The following is a 7,043-nucleotide window of genomic DNA, read 5'->3' on the forward strand; positions in this document are numbered from 1 at the left end:
TACAGTACTGTACTATAGGGAATTTGAACTGCCTATGCAGCTGAGAATTGCAATGCTCCAGGCGGGAAGTGTTTTGCAGTTCCTGATTGGCTAGCAATGACGTAATCACAAACACTGCCAGATGATCAATAATATTTGTGTATAAACATTTTACTCTCATGTTGCTGGGGAAAAAATACTCAACTGTTTATCATAACCATGAAGAATAAGTTTAATCTGTTCGTCTGATGCACAAAATAACGTTGTGAATGTTTTATAATAGAAATAAACAAGGAGTACAGTACCTGCTGTGACAAACTGGCAACTCTCCAAGATGAGCTTGAAATATATACGGTAATTATGCTCTCCATTCTTTGACTCTATTACAAAAAACTGCTTTTGTTTGTAGGGTAATATAATTATGAACTGTAAGGATTAATATAACACTATACGACTTCAATCTACCATAAGTGAGAAGTTATGCCTTGTTTGAAGCTGTGTGAACAAAGAAAACTCTAAATGTATGTTGGCATAATAAATGCAAAGTTAACTGGCAGGATCTTATTAAGAGGAACAAACATAATCTGCCTCTTTAATACTGGACATCTTAGAAGAAGCAAAGCTATAGGGGACAGCAGTGATTGTAGTGACTAGATGCCACAAACAGACGAAACGGACAACATTGGCGGGAAACACCATGCTCAGTCGTGCCTGCTGTGTTGTACTCAGTGCTGCAAGTGAATAGTCTTGCCGTACCGAAAAGCTTTTCGCAAATAGAGGTGAGGGGTGAGGGCATCGAAAACTATAGAAAAATGAGAGAGAGAGAGAGAGAGAGAGAGAGAGAGAGAGAGAGAGAGAGAGAGAGAGAGAGAGAGATTTTGGTGCAAAACAATCAAAGCTTACCAACAAGTGAAGCCACAAAAAACATAAAGCAGCTTACAAATAGATGAAATTATAAACAAGAAGCGATTATAAACAGCACAAGAAAGAGAGGCTCCAGGAGTCATGAGTGCAAATTCTGTTTTCCTGCACAGGCCGCTTGAGTTGCCACTGACATTATTATGCAAGCATATGTTGGGTCGCAGTAAGTACTTTGTTTATTTCTATTCTAAAACATTCACAATGTTATAATGTGCATCAGATGAACAAACTAAAGATATTCTTCATATTATGGATAAACAGTTGAGTATTTTCCCCCCGGAACATGAGTAAATGTTCATACACAATACCGTATTATCAATCATCTGGCAGTGTTTTAGATTACGTCATTACTAGCCCATCAGGAGCCACGAAACTTCCGACCTGGAGCACTACGATTCTCAGCTGCATAGGTGGTTCAAAAACCCTATGGTCATGAAGATGTGCTATGACAAGGATGTGAAATAAGCTCCAAAAAGGCTTTCTAGTACTTCTGTGCAGCATACCGGTACCCTTCTGTTTACTATCATGTTACATGCTACTCCAGCTACACCAAAGATAAGTACCGTAATCTTTAAGGAGACAGAACAACCATGTTTTGCAACATTCATTTTTTCTTTATCATAACTCTTTGTGGGATTCTTTGAGAACTTTCTGAGTGCATTTTCAAGTCTCAATGTTTTTTTCTTTAAGTGCTGAAAGGCATTTTAAAAGCAGTGCTTGTTTACGATTTTAATGACCTCAAAGACAGACAGAAACTATCTTGTGGGACGCTGGAGACAGAAACCCCCTTAGAACACCAAATTTGTAAAAAATTCCCCTTCTCAGTGCTTACTGGTATTTATCCAAACCTACCCTAAATTTTAGTACTGGTAAATTAATCCAAACTAATCATCTAGCAAATTCTTAAGGACATATAAGTCCATCTCTCAATAATTAACAAAAATTTTTGCCTACTTCTGAATCAATTCAGTGACTCTGTAAAAGTGTATTGAAGTGCATTTTCAAGCAGCTACGAAAAGAATCCATCAATAGACATGGAAAAATATGATTATATGAGAAATTTGTTAAGTTTGGTAGCACAAACAGCCAGTAAACATATGCTTTAAGCTGCAGAAGCACCTTACCAAATTAACTGTTTTCTTCCTGATAGAGGCATTCTTTTGCTTATTTTCTTGGTTGATTTTTGGTGATAAATGAACACGTTAAATTTTTCCCCCTTAATTTTTAGCCCTCGAGTGTAATGGACGACACTTCCAACATACATCCCAGTTGCCTTTTAGTACTTCTTCCTGACCTTACATTTCAACCTTACCAAACTTGATCAAGATTCGAGTAAGTTTAAGGAAGTCCGCTATTACAAACATCAGCGAGGCATAAGGAACATAGCAACAAGGGGGAAATAAAAGTCAACAGAAAACAATTATTTGCCACCATAAAAATAATTACAAAAATTAAGAAAAAATGGAGTAATAGCAACTTAATTGGTAAGGTCCTTCTGTTGCTTAAGTACTGTAAAACATACATTTGCTAAAAAGGTTGGGAAAAACAAGGTTGGGTTTCTATGAAAATTTTGGTTAGGTTTGGATAAACAGGCATTGACAATGGTAATTTCATTCAAGAATATAATTCTATGATGACATCCGTCTATCTTCACGCACTAGAAGATGGCATCCATCTGCCCTCAGTACCGTTAGGGACTATAAACAAACACCGCTTTAAATGCTTCAAAAAATAAAAAAAAAAACGAAAATGCAATCACAAAATACTCAAAGAACCCCATGATGATTATATATATATATATATATATATATATATGGAAAATAAGGTGGTTCTATGTCTCCTTAAGGATTACAACTTATCCTTACCTAACCTATTTTATGCTAATCAAAGCACTTATCCTAGCCTCACCCAATCTATACTTTATAAATATGCCATACTGTAATCTTTTCCTTGTTTACAAATGGTTCCTCTTCACACTCAAAAATGCATATCTGTATACCTTCATAAAGTCACTGAATCAATTCAAAGGTAAGTATATAATGGTTTTTGTTAATTTTTGTCACTATAAAGATTACCCAAAGATGTCATGAGGGTTAACTCACACATTCAAGATTTCTACACTATCTTATAAATGTATCTGGCAGTCTTAATTTTTCACTTTTCTTCCAAAACTCATACACTGACTTTGTGTTCCCTTAGGTGAAGTCCTCCAACCAGATTTCTCAATGAGGTTGTGCAAATAACTGACAATCATTGTAAACCAAATTTAAGAAAAAAGTATATATGTTCAATAAACATTTAACAGAAGCTGCAACTGAAATTTAAGTTGCATGAAGCTTTTTCTGTTATTATCTCACCATTCGTTAACACTTCTTCTATGACACTTCTGTTTCAGATTAACTCCTTCAACCAGTGAGATCAATAATCCTGCCTGGGAGTCATTAATGACCCCATAGGTTATTTGTGACTGAAGTGTCTAAAAGTTTGCAAATGATATACGGTAAACAGAAAACTCCAAAATACCTGAATTCCAATCGTGGCTCCTGCTGAATGTTATCCAAACACTACAGACTACAATGAAGATAGTGCTGCCATTACAGAAAACAATGATGTATCTCAATCACAAGAACTTCATAAGGCTACTCTGAGCAACCTGGTACTGTACCTATAATTCCAGCAATCAAAACGACCCATTTACTATATATCAAACCAAATCAAAGTTCAATCGTTGCAGTGCATCCACCACTATACAAAATACCTGCACTGGGGATGGGAAAAACAGTATGTCTGAAGGAAAAAAAAATAAAAAGATAAGGTTTGTGGCGAAGGCGACGGCCAAGTGAGCTCTGGACAAATTGTAAACAATGGAGACGCTGCCAGTCCTCGCTCCGTCCTCGCACCACTCTCCTACCTGGGACTTAATTTTAAACCCTTAAACAATTCCTACCAGTCAGTAATCACACACACAAATGCGAACGACTGTATCATCGTTTGTATACCATACTATACCGGCGAAAGAAATGTTCAATAACACATGAGAGCTTGACGCCATTTGCAGAAGCACGTCCTATGTCTACACAACACCGGTTTAATATCTCTTTTTCTATTAATGTAGCCTTCGGAATGGCATGTTTTCTATTTATAACTCTCCTATCATCATTCAAAATATTGATTATCACCTCACTTGCTTCATGGACTCGCTATGAAATCGAAGAATTCACATCAAATCTCGCACACTCATATTTACCTAAGAAAATGCGCTCACAAAAGCTCTAGGGTCACGTGACCATTGTGGCGGCGCGCAGGCGCTCTCAGTTCATGACGTCACCAACGTTTTCTTTTATAAAATTTTCTTCGTAAACTGAAATCTTTTCGTAGTGTTACTTTTCATACAATCCATCCTTATGTGTAAGAACTAATAGGCTGAAAGTAATACAGTAATAGCCACTTATCTGATAGGTGAGGTGCATACTACACTGTACATCATGAATATTTCGTTTGTGGAACGCATTCTTTACACTATGGTCTGACGAATATCTACTATAATCAAAGCAACACACCGCTCCCAGTGTTCTCAGGCCTTTGTGGTATAGTTGTGACTACTGAAACTTACGAGGAGTAAATAATCCATTTGCCAGAGGGAGTACGCTTGCTGCCACTAGATGGTTTTCTCTATTTTCATTCAACTCTAGTACTGAAAAAGTAAAGACCAGCCTCTCTCTCTCTATTGTACAGGGTGCATGGTAGCTCTGAGGTAGAGCTTCGGGCTCGGAACCGGGGGGTCGCGAGATCAAGCCGTGCCCGGAGACTACAGTGCCGGGAGGGGTAGCTCCCTCCTGTAACCTAGCGGGGCTACATGATCCAATCCAGGGTCTTGCTTGGGGGAACGCCATTTCTCCCACTTTTTCTCTATTGTACATACAGTACATACATACATATTTAATATAGAGAAAGGGTCTAGCTCGGGGGAACGCCATTTCTCCCGCTTTTTCTCTATTGTACATACATACATACATATTTAATATAGAGAAAGAGAGAGAGATGGCAATATCATCCACTCACATCATGTAGTGCTGCCTAGTTCTTCTTTCACCTTTATCATTCTTTTCTGCATTTGCCCTCCTCTCTTCCTATTCCCTCCATCGTTCCTGTCACTTTTTATTACTTTCCTTTTCAGGTGGCTTTACATTCAGTAACAAACCTAATGATTTCCTGCAAGCCAGGAATTAAACTATTTACAGTGCTGGGAGGTAACCATATAAACAACGCATACATGTTCCTTACATGCCAGCAAGTGGGTTGGTGGAGGGTTAGTGTCCCTCCCCGTAAAACAATTACAGTATCTTAATGTCAAGCGGCCATCCCTTACAAGATTATGGCGGTGGAAGGACATGAGCAGAACACTCATTGTTGATGCCATTTCCATGGTCTGTAATGCTGAGTCTGTCCTCAACATCCAGTGTTATTTCTCCAGTATACTGCAGTATTAATAGAAGAGTGTTGTTTGGCAAGCAGAATCAGGAAATTGGAGAACAAGGATGAAAGGCTCCAACATGCTTGCATGTGTCAGCCTTGGTCACCTAATGGCAGTTCTCCACACTGCCCAATCTCTGATAGCCTCCTTATATCAGTTCCTTATCCCTGAGGTCACACTCTGACTCTATGACCTCATCCCAGGTCTTTTTTAGTCTGCCTCTTGCAACCCTACCCTTGATGTTCACACCTCTCATTTTCCATCTTCTCAACCTGCCCAGACCATCTTAGTCTATGCCCCTCCTCATCACAACACCAATAAATTCAAGTTTCATCCTTCCTCTCATCTCTTCAGTTCCAATCTAAGGCCTGCACCCCCCTCCCACACTTCACATTTAGGGTCACACTACACATCCGTCTAATCATTGAACTCATAGCACATGCTGCATACTGGGATCCCTTAGCAAGGAGGTGGGGCCCCTCTCAATGTTAGGAGAGGCAACAGCTCCCTGAACTTCCTCCAACCACTCCTCACCCTCATCAAAGAGCTAGCTCCAGCTCAACCTCCAGCATATGTCCCTCAAATAACAAAACTCCACCACACACTCAAGAGACTCTCCAGTATGATCACTCCTTTCACACCTTTCAATCTCTACGTACTTTTACTAAACACCACAAACATGAAATCAGGACTTTGTAGTTTACCTCTAATACCACTGGATACACCTCTCATGCACCCTCCTATCATAAACACTGCACAAGCTGGAGCTATTTCCCACTCCCTTGTGGCAAACTGCACATGGCCACACTCCTTCTACTTTGACAGTACTACCACCAACCCTAGATATCACTGCTTCTGTTTTATCTACATCTACTCTCAAACCCTTGTGCACCATTCCACCTCTCCACTTCATAAATCTTTTCCTCTACCACCCCTTTCACTCTCTGCAATGAACACCAAGTCATCAGCACACATCTCCCATGGGAGTCTAGCTTTGTTCACGTGAGAGAACTTCAAGCAACTTGATAAGCAATAAGAGACTCAACACTGACCCCAGATGCATGCCACGTAGGACAAATTTCTCCTATAATGATTTATTAATAATTAATTAAACTCAGTGAAAATATATACTGTACTGTATATGAAATAAATGTATGACTATAAGAAAAATGATTCTGAGATAATTTAAGAGGAGCCTGTGGAGTCACGTGGAGAGACAGGCTGACGAATGAGGATATAAAGGAGCGTTGTGGTGTGGATGTGGATGTGATAGGAAGCGTTGTGAGGAACACACTGAGGTGGTTTGGCCATGTGGAGAGGATGGAGGGTGAAAGACTGACGAAGAGAGTGTATGTGAGTAAGGTGGAGGGTGGAAGAGGGAGGGGGAGACCGAGGATGAGATGGAGGGATGGGGTGGAGAGGTATATGAGAGAGGGGTGTGTGAGTTGGGAGCAGGGCAGTGAAATGGCGGGGGACAGGGCGACTTGGAGGCGATTTGTTTGTGGCCACCCCAAACGGGATTGAGGCGTCTGGCAATAGATAGATAGATAGATAGACTTGACAGTTCCATGTCAAAATACAAATACTCCCACTGCAACACTGTCATAAACTTCTATGTCGGCACCATCTCTACAGTGGCTACATCTCTCTGCACATCTCAGTGTGATCC

At 39.9% G+C, this 7,043-nt stretch overlaps 1 protein-coding gene across 4 annotated transcripts in view; it reads right to left on the reverse strand.

The window, feature by feature from the left end:
* LOC145410790 (uncharacterized) overlaps positions 1–4,183 on the reverse strand; it is a 37,269-nt gene extending 33,086 nt beyond the window's left edge. For all 4 annotated transcript variants that reach the window (XM_080280898.1, XM_080280897.1, XM_080280896.1 and 1 more), the window contains exon 1: positions 4,148–4,183. The gene's annotated coding sequence lies outside the window, so the exon portion shown is untranslated. The remainder of the gene's footprint in view (positions 1–4,147) is intronic.
* Between the last annotated feature and the right edge of the window lie 2,860 nt (positions 4,184–7,043).

Source organism: Coenobita brevimanus, chromosome 86, assembly GCF_032717465.1.
Source record: "Coenobita brevimanus isolate Jiangsu-jjx chromosome 86, ASM3271746v2, whole genome shotgun sequence".
Classification (NCBI taxonomy): domain Eukaryota; kingdom Metazoa; phylum Arthropoda; class Malacostraca; order Decapoda; family Coenobitidae; genus Coenobita; species Coenobita brevimanus.